Raw genomic sequence first — 15793 nt, 5'->3', positions numbered from 1 at the left:
TAAAACTAAACTGTATTCCTCTTTTTGACTTTTAATTGATTATTGGGAAACTAAAGAACAAATAAAGAAAATAAAACAGTACATCATAAATAAAGTGTAGTTGTTACTCAAATTGTTTTGCAGACCTTCCAGTTGTATTAAAACTCACTTATTGGGGACACCTGGGTGGCTCAGTCCATTAAGTGTCTGACTGGGGGTCAGGTCATGATCTCACGATTTTGTGGGTTGGAGCCCTGCATTGGGCTCTGTTTGGATCCTCTCCCTCTTTCTCTACCCCTCCCCCATTCACTCACACATGTTTGTTTTCCAAAAACAGCAGTAAATTATGTTGTTCTAATAAAGTCAATGCATTATGACAATTTTATGAAATAAAATGCCTGTATAAAGGGTGAAAAAAAGTTTCCAAATGGGATAATAGCTGTCATCTGGAATACCTGGCAAATGCAAATGTACAAACTCTCTGAAAAGATACATAACCCAAGACAGGATTATCAAAAATAATCTCACTGTGAAGCTGAAAACATTTTGAAAGTTATTTGTGTCATAAATAACCACTAGCAACCACATAGTCAACAGGATGATTAGAGTACCTAAAACTTAAAAAAAAAAAAAATACTAAAGAAAAAAAAGGCCAGAAAGTACATATAAAATCATTAAATAAAAAACAAAAAACGAAAAGCATAAAACAAAAAACACCAAATTATGAAAAAAGGCAGAGTTCAAAGAAAATCAAATAGAATTAAAATACAGCACAAAAATTAAAAATTTATTGAATTGGGGCACCTGGGTGGCTCAGTCAGTTAAGTGTCAGACTTCACCTCAGGTCATGATCCCACTATCAGTGAGTTCGAGCCCCGCGTCGGGCTCTGTGCTGACAGCTCAGAGCCTGGAGCCTGCTTCAGATTCTGTCTCCCTCTCTCTCTGCCCCTCCTCCTCTCACTCTCTCTCTCTCTCTCTCTCTCTCTCTCTCTCTCTCTCTCTCAAAAGTAAATAAACATTAAAAAATAAATTAATTAAAAATAATAAGTATTGAATCAATCAAACAGCAGATTAGACACAGAAAGAATTAATGAACTGAATATGAGACCTTGAGATATAACCCAGAATGCAGCACAGGGAGAAAAATAACCTTTTCTTCCTATTTCATTGAGAAAATAAAAGCCAATGGAAGAGAACTTCCAAATACACCCACCACCCTATCTGCCCATGTTATGCCACTCTACCCATGTACTCTCTAACACCAGCTACATAATTTGGGGGGTCTAGTAGCAAAAGGAAACTGTGGATCAGTTGATCAGAAGTTAAGATGGTGATGGCACAGTATTAAACTAGGCATAGAACCCTTCTTAGTGCAGTCCCCTGCATGATTGCATCAGTCTCACTGGCATGAACCCAGTGAGTTCAACCTTTACTTCTGCTTTTATTAATGAGCTGCTTGTCTCTGAGCGAAGCTCAGTACATCTCCCAAGTCACTAAATCTTAGCTCTTCTTAGTTATTCAAGCTCGCTCTTCCCAAATTAATTTATTAATTCAATGCATTACCAGTCAACAGTAACTGGTTTTGAAGAAACCGGCACACCAATATTAAACTTCATATGGAAGATGTAAAGAGTGAAAAAAAAATAGCCGAAAGAACTTTGAAATGTTTGAAACAGAAGATGAAAATGAAGATTTCAAAGCTAAAGATTTAAAAGTAAAATTTTAGAAGAAAATGTAGAATAATATATTCATCCATGTTACGATAGGTAGAATTTTTTATATAAGATTTTTAAAGCACAAGCCATTAAGGAAAAGACTGATATATTTACCTGCCTCAGTATTAATCCTTATTTGACAAAAAAACAAAAACAAAAACCACCCACTCTAAGCAAACCAGAAAGACAACATACATATTTGGAGAAGGCATCTCTAATTCATATAACCAATAGAAAATATTTCCCAAAATATATAAGAAACATTTATTATTTAAATAAAAACAAGACTGAGATCGGGTGGCTCAGTCGGTTGGGTGTCCGACTTCGGCTCAGGTCATGATCCCATGGTTTGTGAGTTCGAGCCCCGTGACGGGCTCTGTGCTGACAGCTCAGAGCCTGGAGTCTGCTTTGGATTCTGTGTGTGTCCCCCTCTCTCTGCCCCTTCCCTGCTCATGCTCTGTCTCTCTCAATAATGAATAAACATTAAAAAAAATTTTTTTAATAAAAACAAGACAGAACAGCAAACCTAGTATTTTAAAGAGTCAAAGGATATGAACAGGCATTTCTCAGATCAGTAAATCAATAAATATGAATATTTTCTTACAAGAAATCTAAGAAATAAAAGCAAAATCAGCAATAAGATGGCATTTCTTAATATCAGTATATCAGAAATGTAAAATTCTGACAACACTTTTTGGCAAGCATGTGGAGAAATAAGTAGTTCTTATATAGTTCTGTGATGATCAATATAGAATACCTTGCATTAACTAAAAAGCCTCTTATTCTACAATGCAGCAATTCCAATCTTACATATCTATTTAGAACATACGTTTAGATTTGTGCAGGATGTCGTGTAAGAATGTTCACTGAAGCAAAAACAAGTAGAAAGCAAGCTAATCAAACTAACTTGCCCTAAGCATAGAGATGAAAAAAATTAATTGCCTTTTTTTAAATAAATGGAGGGGCGCCTGGGTGGCTCAGTCGGTTAAGCGTCCAGCTTCAGCTCAGGTCACGATCTCACGGTCCGTGAGTTCGAGCCCCGCGTCGGGCTCTGGGCTGATGGCCCAGAGCCTGGAGCTTGCTTCCGATTCTGTGTCTCCCTCTCTCTCTGCCCCTCCCCCATTCATGCTGTGTCTCTCTCTGTCTCAAAAATAAATAAAAGTTAAAAAAAAAATTAAAAAAAAAATAAATGGAATACTATACCAAAGCAAAAGTGAAAGGAGATCCACAAAGGTAAATACATATACATTTCAGAAATGTAATCATGTGTGAAAAAATGTAGTTGCAAACGAAATAGAGTAATATACTATTTATGTGTTTTTTAAAAAACAATTGGCGGGGGGAGGGGGGTTGCGGCACCTGACTGGCCCAGTCAGAAAAGGAAGAGACTCTTGGTCTTGGGGTTGTGAGTTTAAGTCCCGTGTTGGGTGGGAAAGTTACTTAAAAATAAAATCTTAAGTAAAATAAAAAACAATTGGATGAATTATTTGTGGAAAAAAATCATATATAGCAATGTACAACATCGTAAACAAAAAATATTCACCCCAACTTCATGATACTGACTACTAAAGAGGAAGAGAGACTGTGGAGTGGACTGGAGTTAAAGTTATTTCAGACAGTAAATAAATCTGGGTCCTTACTGATTATGAGTGGTACATGCTATCCACAAAGAATGAATAGAACAAGTATCAGGAGAAATGTTTCAAGATGGAAAACAGCCCCCTAACCCATGTGCCATAAAAGAATGTTAATACTCACCGAAGATTATTTCCATGCTTAGTGACATGTAGATAATGAAGCCTGAAATATTACACTAAAGCAAATGCATATCAGTTGTCATCTATTTTTGTAAAAGGAAGGATACACTCCCTAAATAAGATAAACATGAAAAATCTAGATTGATCTTGTCACTTATGCATTTCATTACTTCAATTTTTGTGAGAGAATGAAAACCAAGTTTTGTCATACTTTTCATGGTTTAGTTTTACTTTAGTCTTACTTTAATGAATGTGACCTGGATTCTGAATGACTTCAACATCAAAAGAAAGAAAAATGACTATTGTCAAAAAAGTGGAAATAGATACTCTTCTCCGTCCAGATGGGTTTTTGGCAGGCACCTCACTTTCTAAACTCTCAAATGAATAACTCATATATGGATTTGACACAATCCTAGTAGAACTCAGAAAAAAAAAAATCATGCCATGAAAATACCATTTCCTGAATTGGTTTTGCTTTTAATGGAACTGAATTTACAAGTACAGCACTTCTAATTAGCCTTGCTTTTCTGAGTGTGCAAAATGGACACCACCTGTTTATCACTATCTTTCCATTGGAATATAAGGGTTGTGGTTTTGTGATTGCTCATTACATGTTAAGGTACCAATTATTCAACCTTATTCTGCTTACTTTCTAGAATACCTTTCTAGCCTGAAACAACACTCAATTTAAATTTATATTTTCCTTGTTTCTTCTTTTAATTATACTCATTAAATTCTGAGAACGCTATTACTTACATTGACATTTTCCTATTATTCTTCTGCTTCCTTTTGCCCCTTAAACATTTTCCCCAAAGCCAGATCTTTTCTTCAAGTCTTCTGATAAATCCCTCTGCAATTATGACTTTGTCCTACCCAAACCACATGTTTATTCAGACAAAATTTGTCAACAAAGAAAACTGAGATAGTTTGTGCCATTACATGGCCAAAAGCTATGTCATATGCCTGAGTATTTCCCCTGACCCCTTTGATGAAAAACGCACTTAAATGTAAGTTCCAAGAAAACAGCAATGTTTATCTGGTTTGTTCACTGCTATAGTCCCAGTAGTGTCATGTAATAGGTGGTCAAAAAATAGCTGATAAATGGATTATTCAGAAAACACCTGTTTGGGGGCGCCTGGGTGGCGCAGTCGGTTAAGCGTCCGACTTCAGCCAGGTCACGATCTCGCAGGGTCTGTGAGTTCGAGCCCCGCGTCGGGCTCTGGGCTGATGGCTCAGAGCCTGGAGCCTGTTTCCGATTCTGTGTCTCCCTCTCTCTCTGCCCCTCCCCCGTTCATGTTCTGTCTCTCTCTGTCCCAAAAATAAATAAATGTCGAAAAAAAAAATTAAAAAAGAAAACACCTGTTTGTATTATGGTGAAGTAGAAAGCAGCAAAGCATTAATGATGACCATATGTTAAATATTAAAAGTTATTAATCACATTAGTACATTATTGCATAAGATATTTTCTATCCTACTTATACAATATACTTCATAAAGATGAAGTTGTAAAATATGTTATAAAGCTATAATTTTTATAGGGCTGAAAGTTTGCAAAATACCAAGGCATATCAATGTCTAAGGACATATCAATTGAATTTATATTGTGCATATTTGGGTATCGCTTAAATTGTCCAGTGATGCTTTGGATGAATAACAAACTAGATGCATGCACAATTCATAAGTATTTATGTATTTATTTCATAGCATTGATCTTTCTTGACTTCATTTTAGCAAAATTAATAATTATAATCAACATATTGACAATTTTGTTCTACTTTAAGTATATGCAATTTCAAATATTTTGTCAAGTGTAAATTAAATCTAAACATTTAAAAATTTCATATTTTCAAAAAGTTTTTTCTTTTAGAGTATTGAGGGGCGCCTGGGTGGCGCAGTCGGTTAAGCGTCCGACTTCAGCCAGGTCACGATCTCGCGGTCCGTGAGTTCGAGCCCCGCGTCAGGCTCTGGGCTGATGGCTCAGAGCCTGGAGCCTGTTTCCGATTCTGTGTCTCCCTCTCTCTGCCCCTCCCCCGTTCATGCTCTGTCTCTCTCTGTCCCAAAAATAAACAAACGTTGAAAAAAAATTAAAAAAAAAGAGTATTGAAAGTTATTTATTAAAATATATGTGCAAAGTGAACATTTTTAATGAATATCAAAATTTAAAAGAATGACTGAAATTTTAATAGGATTTTTTGAAAATATGACAACCTTACTAAGTGTTTAAAAGTAAATTTTGAGCAGTTCTGGTTTTTGGAGTTCATCTAGTTGCCAATGAAAATATTATTATACTTCACATTACATACAGACCTATGTATTAACAAATTTCATACTTATATGAATTATTTAATATACCAGACCCTTCCTCACACTCCATGTACAACTGGTCAAATACTCCTGAATCTGTGTGTTCCTCCAGAAATGGGCATTGGAATCAAATGAGAGGCCAGAGAAGCCAGTACTACTGTGAAAATAATACATTCTGAGATCTATTCCATTCCTGCTACCTGAGACAAAGGATTTGACAAAGTAATTATTTTTGATTTTGTAATTAGCTGAGCACATCTGCCATTCAAATCCTCTCTGTGCGCAGGAACAGAAAAATGGGATCACTTGCAATTGGAGAAGTCTGCACATAACACCTGGATTAAATGATCAAAATGAACATCCATCATCAGTAATGAGACAAACCAAATCGCGTGCCCTCTGATGGAAAGAAATGAGAACAAAACAGCCTCACTTATGTAATAGTCCAAGAAGAAATGCATAACCTAAATTAATTATGAGGAAATACGAGGCAAACCTAATTAAGGACATTCTAAACTTGCCTGTAAATTTCAAAGTGCCAATAAAAAGCCGTGGTATGAAAAAATGCCTTATATCTTGATTTATGTGCTAATATGAAATTAACTCTAAGATATATGTTTTAAATTTTTTTAAAAAGTTGGAGAACTGTGCGTCAATTTTGAAAAAAAGTTAGATACATATATAAATAATTTCTAGAATGACAAAGAAACAGTTAATAATGGCCACCTCTGGAAGTGGAATCAGGTGGAGAGAGAAAGATGTTTATTTTCTACTTCTACTTTCTACTCTTTTCTTTACTGTATGATTTATTTTTAAACTAAAGACATTTTTTTATTTTTAATAACTTTTAAAATTTCTATGACTTGTAAATTTTGTTTTTGAGTCTTAGAAAATGGAAACTATTCTCAGGAAAAAAATATATTGTTTTAAATTATGTAACACAAGACTGATCATAGGTCATGGTACCTGAGGTGTCATTCCATCCTTAATCATTAACTAGCTATGGCTGTTAAGCAAAGGTACTTCAATTCTTTTAGATTTATTCATCTTTATAGATGAGATTTATAGGTGAAATTTCTTGTAATTATAACCTTAAATACTCTTAAGAATATATTAAGACATTTAACATGTTGTCAACAGAGGGCAGTAATTAACCACAAATAGTCCCATGTTTTCCATGAGCAAGAAATAAATCCTATTCATAGAATTTGAAGGAAGATAGTATTCAGAGTACCACAGTTTTTCTTGCTATTTTTTAAAATTGTGATTATATTCCAGTTTTCTCCCATTCAAATAAATACTCCAAACAAGCACTGCTTTTTCCCACTCAGGTCATGATCTCACAGTTGGTGGCTGTGAGCCCTGCATTGGACTCTATGCCTGCTTCAGATTTTGTGTCTCCCTCTCTGTCTGCCCCTCCCCTGCTTGTGCTCTGTCTCTCTCTCTCAAAAATAAATAAACATTAAAAAAATTAAAAGAAAAAAGGAAATGAGACACAAAAGATAAAAAGGGAAGAATATAAAGTGAATGATAAGGCAAGGCCTTGTTGACGGGAATTAGAATGTCATTTACTCTGCCTTCTGATCATTTGTGTGGTGCATGTCGATACAGTAGTGCCCACTGGAAAGATCAGAGACAAAGGATTACTACAGATTTGGATTTTAAACTATTCTAGGCTACTTACTGTCTGTACATGCTAAACTCTGGCGAACGGAATGAAACTTTCCAAAGCTTATATTCCTTCAAATCCAAAATAATAACAATAGCTACTTTAGAGGATTAAGGATTAAAATAATTATTTATAAAATATATAGGAAAATACTATATATATATAGTTGCTCAATAATGTTTATTAATATCATGATTATTGTTGCTACTATATTATCATACAGATCTCCTTGTTGTAGTACAACTTAGTCTGATAGAGGAAATACTGCATTTTATCCTTAAACATATATATGTATGTACAAATAAATATATATAACTATGTATTGTAAAACCTTGGATTGCAAATAACTTGTTCTATGAGTGTTCCACAAGATGAGCAAACATTTCTAATAAATTTTAACCTGATGAACGAGCGATGTCTTGCAATACAAGTAGTACATAACACTGAATGTCACATGATCACAACTGAGCCAATGGTTCTTGAAATTCTCTTTGATATACAAGTGCTTTGGATTACAAGCATGTTTCTGGAATGAATTATGCTCGCAAACCAAAGCTTTACTGTGTGTGTGTGTGTGTGTGTGTGTGTGTGTGTATACGTATAATGTACATGCATGTGTATATATGTATGTATATATTCCTTTAACAAATAATAACCAACATTTTGTTTTTATGAACCAAATTTTGGAAATTTGGTACATGTTTTAATAGTTAAAAATGAATATCAGTTTACCTTTTACCTCAATTTTAAACCTTTTAAGAGAGAAAAACCTGGGATACTGGATGAGAACTTTTTGTTGTTTATAAATCAAAAAAATATGCATGTTAAAAATGGGAAAAATGATTAAAGAATATAGATAGCACTTCACAAAAGAAAAAATAAAAGTGATGGGGTGCCTAGGTGGCTCAGTTGGTTAAGCATCCAACTCTTGGTTTCTGCTCAGGTCATGATCTCACATTTCGTGGATTCTAGTGCCGTGTCTGGTTTTGCACTGACAATGCAGAGCCTGCTTGGGATTCTCCCTCTCTCTCTGCCTTCTCTCTCTCTCTCTCTCTCTCTCTCTCTCAAAAATGAATAAATAAACATTTAAGAAAAAAATATTTTTAAGAAAATGAACATTCAACTTCGCTGTTACTCAATGGACTGCAAATTAAAATTTTTGCACATTTTGCCTATAAAACAGAAAACAAACTTTTTAAAGGTACCTTTGAGGGAGTTGGTATATGAGTACTCTCATAAGGTGTGAAGCTCAATTGGTTACACATTTATTTGAAAATATAACTGTAACCATGACATTCTATCTTAAAAGGTTTAAAAAATTAATTGAGATGTGAATTGAACAAGAATTTGTTTTTACTTTTTAGATATTGAAATCAGTGAAAACCTCTAGAAGATAAACTTACACAATTTTGTATAAATTAAAGAAATAGAATTTTACATGAAGCTCTTGGAATAACTTCTTTCTAATCCCAGCTTTAAAAGAAAATATTTTATAAGGTGAGATTTTTCTTTTGTTCTCTGTAACCCTGTTTACTGAATAGGAATTGTCATCATTAGTGACATCAGTTTATTGTTCTAAAATGAAGGTTTCAAGAAGACAAGGCTTTTACCTGTCTAGTTCTTTATTCTAGAATAGTTTGTCATATAGTTAGTACTCAATAAATATGTCCATGTTGTGTATGTACATGCTGTTTTATTTGACACTTTGAAATTTTTCCTAAGAAGTTTATAAGTAAAAATATTTTAATAAAAATATATAAACTTATGAGAAGTAACTTCTTAAATTTCTAAAAAAAGTTTATCTGTTAGCAATATTTTTATGATTCTTACAAAAAAATCTAGTCAAACTCTGACTACCAACCATTCTTGCTTTTGTAGCTGTGTCTTGTATCATTAGACAAAGGGAGATAGATAATCACAAAACCTCACTGGTGAGCCATTTTTCTTCAGAATTACAAATGACACTGAGCAGTATGTTTTTTTTCTGGTTCTTTTTAGAAAAGATTAGTGAAAACACAAATATATACTTAATAAAGAGATAAAAATGGTTTTAGTTTAAATAAAATAAATATTTTGAATGAAACATTATTATCCAAAGTTATTTCATAGAAATTTAAGTAATCAGGATAAAATTAAAAAAAGACAGTTTATATGCAATTTCTTTGTAACCCATTACCTGGTATCATTTCAAACATTTTTTGAGATATATTATCACAAACATAATTTTTAGACCCTAATATAATACAGATACATTCTAATACACGTATGTACACATTACATATAGCAGTTAGACTAATTTTACTCAGATGAACTTGAACTCTCGTCTAAGTCTTGTTTTTAAATAGACTTACCAAAGTTTTATACATTTTCTCCTCTACCTAAAGCTCAACAACCCTATTCCACCTTTATAACTTTTTCTAATACTGTAATAACCTAGAAGAAATATTATCAGATAAGCATCTCTACAGTTTTTAATTCCCTCCTGTCACATTCCAAGAAAAGAATCTTCGTTCCTGGGAGACAAATGTTCTTCCAGTGTCATAGTATTATTGGAAGATGCAGCCATTTGCCTAATAAAATACAGAGGTCCATGGATCTGTTGGAACAGCCTGGCTGACTTCATGAAGTAAACAGGCCTCACACCTTTGACATAAAATAATAAAATACATAAATGATGCCAATATGGTGGCAGGGACTACAGGCTTTCTAGAATATATTTCTGTGGAATTTAGGTCTTTTACATTCATTTAAAAGCCTGCAGCTTTGTAACAGCAGGATATTGACTTACTAAATAATGAAACATTTGTAATTAAATAGCATGGAACTATTAAAGTAATGTATTAGAAGGGCACCTGAGTGGCTCAGTCGGTTGAGTCTCCAACTCTTGGTTTCAGCTCAGGTCTTGATCTCACAGTTTGTGAGTTGGAGCCCCACCTCAGGCTCTGTGATGACAGTGCAGAGCCTGCTAGGAATTTCTCTCTCCCTCTCTCTCTGTCTCCGTGGCTTGCTCTCATGTGCTCTCTCTCTTAAAGATTATATACTGTACAAAAACATGTTAAATGATTAAAAACAGACTACAGACAGATAGACACAATGTAATCTCATTTTGAAAACAGAAATGTATAATGTACATGCATGTGTATAGAGCTATCCATGACAGAGAATATATAAAATAAGTTTTGTAATGCCTAGAGTTGGGCAATACATATGAGTAATGTGTGTGTGTGTGTGTTTTTTTTTTTAAGTTTATTTTGAGAGAGAGAGATATACGGAGAGGGAGAGAGAGCATGAGTGGGGGAGGAGCAGAGAGAGAGAAAGGGAGAGAGAGAATCCCAAACAGGCTCTGCCTTGTCAGCACAGAGCCCGATGAGGGCTCTAACTCACGAACTGTGAGATCATGACTTGAGCCGAAATCAGGAGTCAGAAGCTCAATCAACTTAACCACCCAGGCGTCCCTATATGAATAAAGTTTTATTTGAGTTTGGTCTTTTCTGTACTTTTCTTATTTTCTATAATTAACATATACTTTTATTTCATTAGGTATTTCACTGATATTTTATTTTATTTGAAATGAAAACCATTTGAAACAATGTCCACTTTCTATATTTAGATGAACTTTGTGGAGAAGCCACCTAGCAGGTCCAAAGCTTGCAGAGTGGAATTTCAGAGAAAGAATATGGGACACACTATCAGTTGGTGCAGGATCAGGCAGCTGAGTAGAATCCCCAAAAGTGATTAGTTTTGCCAGGATTTGGCTCAAAGTAGAATGATGGCTCTAATGCAAAGATTTTGCCCTCCAGGAGATACTGCAAATGTCTGGAGACATTTTTAGTTGTCACCATTAAGAGGAAATTGCTACTGGCATCTGATATATAAAGACCAGTGATGTTGCTACAATGCACAGGAAAGCCCACTGCAACAAAGAATTCTCTGTCCCAAAATGTCAATAGTAGAAAGGTTGAAAACTTGGGATAAATGTAAAATGTAACCGCTGCGAAGGCCAATAAATTGGGAGAAAGCTGTAATGAGTTAAGTTGGCTATGCTATTACCTTTGTGCAGAAACTGAAACCTTCTCGAAATGACCTTCTGTACTTATCTGAAAGAATGAGCTAAGAGTCTAAGAACCTGGGTCTCCCTTAGTTTAGTTGATCTTTGCGTGGAGAGCTGAGATTACAATCAAAGAAAGCATGAGGATGGTTGGCTGTTGTCTTGTGTTCTGAAATTCAGGGCAAGATCACATTATCTAATCATCCAGGCTCTCTGAGGGCAGGATCTATCAAGGGATTGTGTGCTTTTCCTGGTGCTGCATTGTATTTGTTCCAAGATTTATACTTCGATATTGCAAGACTTAAACTGGTGTCGAGATTACATGTCAAGAATGCTATTACAGCTTTTAGTTTATTAGTCACCCAGTTCATAGTAAAATAAGTTGATGCTTCCATCTATAAAGAGCAAAGTAGTACCAAAGAAAGTTTATTTATTTTCATCACAAGAGAAAAGAAAATGGAGGCAAAAGGAAACCCATTGCTAGAGTAAAATTCTAAAGATGTTTGTTGCCCTGCGAGCATGGGACAGGCAGCCGAAGAGAGTGCTATGTTAAAATTCACGCATCTTGCAAGGTTAGTCACCTCCTTTGTGAGAAAGGCTATTAAAAGAAAAATCAGTACATTTAGAAGAGGAGTGCTTTTCCTAGTTCCAAAGAGTTGTTATATTAGCACCTATCGGCTATCAATTCTATGAAACTGGTAGTGAAGTTAGCCAGGAAACTTTTTTTTGCCTTTCATGTACATTGACTTTGAAAATTATGTTATAAAAGAGAACAGCCTCATTTTATAAAAGACTCTCTACTCTTTCAGTCACACTGTGATAAAAATGGTCAAATAGAATAATGTTTCAGAACTTTTTCTTTTTTTTAATGTTTCATTGATGCCAAACTTTTTGCTTTCATTTACGCAGATTTTAGAATTTTAAAAATTAAAAATTTTGAGAAAATGAACAGTGAAAATGTTCTCTTTCTGGTCTTTTGTTGTTATATGTCCTTATCGATTTTTAACTTAAATATACATATCAAGGAAAAGGAAAAGAAAATACCAAGCATCCAAGTAATTACCATCTAGAATTAATATATGCTAACATTTTCATCACATTTTCTATGTATTTACATTATGGTGCATATTATTTTAGATAAAATATAGTATTATGTAGTATTTTTACATAAAAGATATAAAATATTACAAATACCATTGAAGGTGAACAATTTTTATAGCCTTTTCCAGTTGTATTCCTCTCCTTTCCTTTTTAGAACAACCAAAATAAATGTGTGTCCTTTTACTACATATATATCTTTATTAAATATACAGTATTACTTGTGTGTATTTCCAAAGTTAAGTAAATGATATTTTTGATTTTGAATTTTTCTTAAGATTTTATTTTTAAGTAATCTCTACACCCAACATAGGGCTCAAACTTACAACCCCAAGATCAAGAGTCACATGCTCTACCAGCCGAGCTAGCCAGGTGCCCCACATTTTTTACTTACTGATATATTCTTAAGTTCTCACATGTTTATACATATTCATGAATACCTACTTTTCCAAATAGTATTCCATCAAATGGATATTACAATGTATTTATATATGCCATATTTATTGATTTTTAAATTGTTTCTTACATTTTTACAAAAATATTGCACTAGATATTGTAAATATCTATTGGTGCACAAAAACAGTATGTAAATTTTTTTTTTAGAATAGAGGTAGAATTTATAGGTTAGAGATTATACATCATTTTAAAAAGTACTAATGCGGCTTTGTGAAAATTTTTTTCTATTTTACTAAGAAGGACAATAAGTATTCATTATTTAAAAATTTTTTTTTAATTTTTTTTTCAACGTTTATTTATTTTTTGGGGACAGAGAGAGACAGAGCATGAACGGGGGAGGGGCAGAGAGAGAGGGAGACACAGAATTGGAAACAGGCTCCAGGCTCCGAGCCATCAGCCCAGAGCCCGACGCGGGGCTCGAACTCACGGACCGCGAGATCGTGACCTGGCTGAAGTCGTACGCTTAACCGACTGCGCCACCCAGGCGCCCCTATTTAAAAAATTTTTTAATGCTTATTTATATTTGAGAGAGAAAGAGACAGACACAGAGCACGAGAAGTGGAGGGGCAGAGAGAGAGAGAGACAGAGACAGAGACAGAGAATCCAAAGCAGGCTCCAGGCTCCGAGCTGTCAGCATAGAGCCTGACCCGGGGCTAGAACCCATGAACCGTGAGATCATGACCTGAGCTAAAGTTGGATGCTTAACCAACTGAGCTACCCAGGTGCCCCAATAAGTATTTATTATTATGGTTATGGAAACATATAAGAAAGGTAACATAATCTAAAACAGAGAGGTAGTCTTACCTAATAGGACTATATGCTCAGAATTCAAACTATCTGGATTCAAATCCCACTTTCATTAATTAGCTGCTTGAATTTGCACAAATGAATGAATCATTTATCTTTATCTTCAAATAGGAAAATAAGACCCATCTCATGATGGTGATGGACACTATCATGAGATGGGTCTTAAATATGGCACATGCAGAATAATACCTGGCACTAAGTAAGCCTTAAATAAATATTAACTATTATTGTTATGTTTGTTATTTATACTATTGTTTTTACATGTGTAGCTATATTATCCTTACTATTAATCAAGGCATAAGAAGGACTCAAGAGTTTTGAATACTGGAGGTAATTCTCTGGGTCTTTTAGTCCAGTTGTTTCATCTAATGTCAGGATGTCTTTTGAACAGCTTCCACATGTCACTTTCCCTCCCTTATTTCTTCTAGGAGTGAACATACTCTTTATCATAGAACAGCTCATCCTATCTTTTTAAACTATAATTGGTAGGAAAGTTATCCTAATTTTAAGGTAAAAATATATGTCCCCATTATCTTCATTCACCTAATTATTCTGGAGCAAACTAGATTAAATTTACCGTCATTTCTACACAACCATCTCCTGAATACTTTAAGATAATAAATACAATGACTCGCCCCACCCTTTCAGTTTCTATTTTGAAAATTAAATATTCTGGGTTTAATCAAAATGTTTTAGACATAAGTACTTTTAAAATATCTAAAGTGTATGCCTTAAAAAAAAACTAGGTTTTATCTCACTACTCTGAACACATTCTGCTTTGACAGTTGTTCTCCTAAACTATGGTCCAAATATAAGAGCAAAATACTGCAATACTGCAAAGGGAAGTGGGAGTATTACTTTCCTTATGCTAGATGATATAGATCAATTATTGTGACCTAAGATTGTATGATACCTTTTTAACAGTCATGTCACTTCCATAGGAGTTACTTCACAGAGGTAGATGTATGATGAATCTTATACGCATCAATGAAAAGCAACAGAATTTACTCTTTATTCACATTTTAGAGATACAGATATACATTCCAGATTCTCCCAGAAGGAGTTAGACAAACTAAATATGATTAGGAAAAAAAATCACATTAATGAAAGTGAAAGTTCTAACTAATCTTACCATGCTATCTAATAGAATATCTGATTCTAAAAACCTAGAAAGAAGAAGCTAGGAATTCAACTTGTTTTGTTTTTCCTCTCAGACATTACATTTTAAAAATATCAATAAGTAGGGGCGCCTGGGTGGCTCAGTCGGTTGAGTGTCCAACTTCAGCTGAGGTCATGATCTCATGATTCGTGGGTTTAAGCCCCATGTCGGGCTCTGTGCTGACAGCTCAGAGCCTGGAGCCTGCTTTGGATTCTGTGTCTCCCTCTCTCTGTGTTCCTCCCCTGCTCTCACTCTATCTCTCACTCTCTCAAAAATAAATAAAGATATAAAAAATAATAATAAATAAAAAATAAATAAAGATATCAATAAGTAGCAATAACTGTGAAATGCAATGTTTAAGCACAGATGATAGAAAGATTTAGCTTTCCCTATTTTTTTAGTTAATATTTTTTTTGTCTCATGAGAAAAATCATTTGCTCAAGATGTCTGCCTATTAATAATGTAAGTTATAACTGAGAGTCCTGTGGAGACTCTCTTGAGAATGCTAAATAACCCTCAACCATGAGTAGACCTTCAAGTTCCCACTGTTACCACTACTTCTCAATAACCATTCTCATAAAAAAAATAAGAAAATATACACTATTAATTAAAACATGAACTAGACAAAACAAAAGTAACATAATGATTCCAGTTCTCAAGTTTGCATTTATGCACTTATTCTGATTTCCATGTGAAAATTCAGTCTAGTTTGAGAAGAATTTATTTTTCTGTAGATGGAGTCAGCTTGTGACCATAAAATTCCTAAAAACCTTTTTGTTATGATTATACTGCTAACAAGAA

The 15793-nt window shown here is 34.2% G+C and overlaps 1 protein-coding gene across 1 annotated transcript in view; it reads left to right on the top strand.

Annotated features, from left to right (window-relative positions):
• TFPI (tissue factor pathway inhibitor) overlaps positions 1-15793 on the top strand; it is a 106058-nt gene that overhangs the window by 14342 nt on the left and 75923 nt on the right. Inside the window, exon 2 of the mRNA XM_040475602.1 lies at positions 8789-8921. The gene's annotated coding sequence lies outside the window, so the exon portion shown is untranslated. The remainder of the gene's footprint in view (positions 1-8788; positions 8922-15793) is intronic.

The sequence above is a fragment of the Herpailurus yagouaroundi genome, unplaced genomic scaffold (assembly GCF_014898765.1).
Source record: "Herpailurus yagouaroundi ecotype Mexico unplaced genomic scaffold, PumYag 140, whole genome shotgun sequence".
Classification (NCBI taxonomy): domain Eukaryota; kingdom Metazoa; phylum Chordata; class Mammalia; order Carnivora; family Felidae; genus Herpailurus; species Herpailurus yagouaroundi.
The sequence above is the reverse complement of the archived record's forward strand: the minus strand, read 5'-3'. Positions and strand labels throughout refer to the sequence as shown.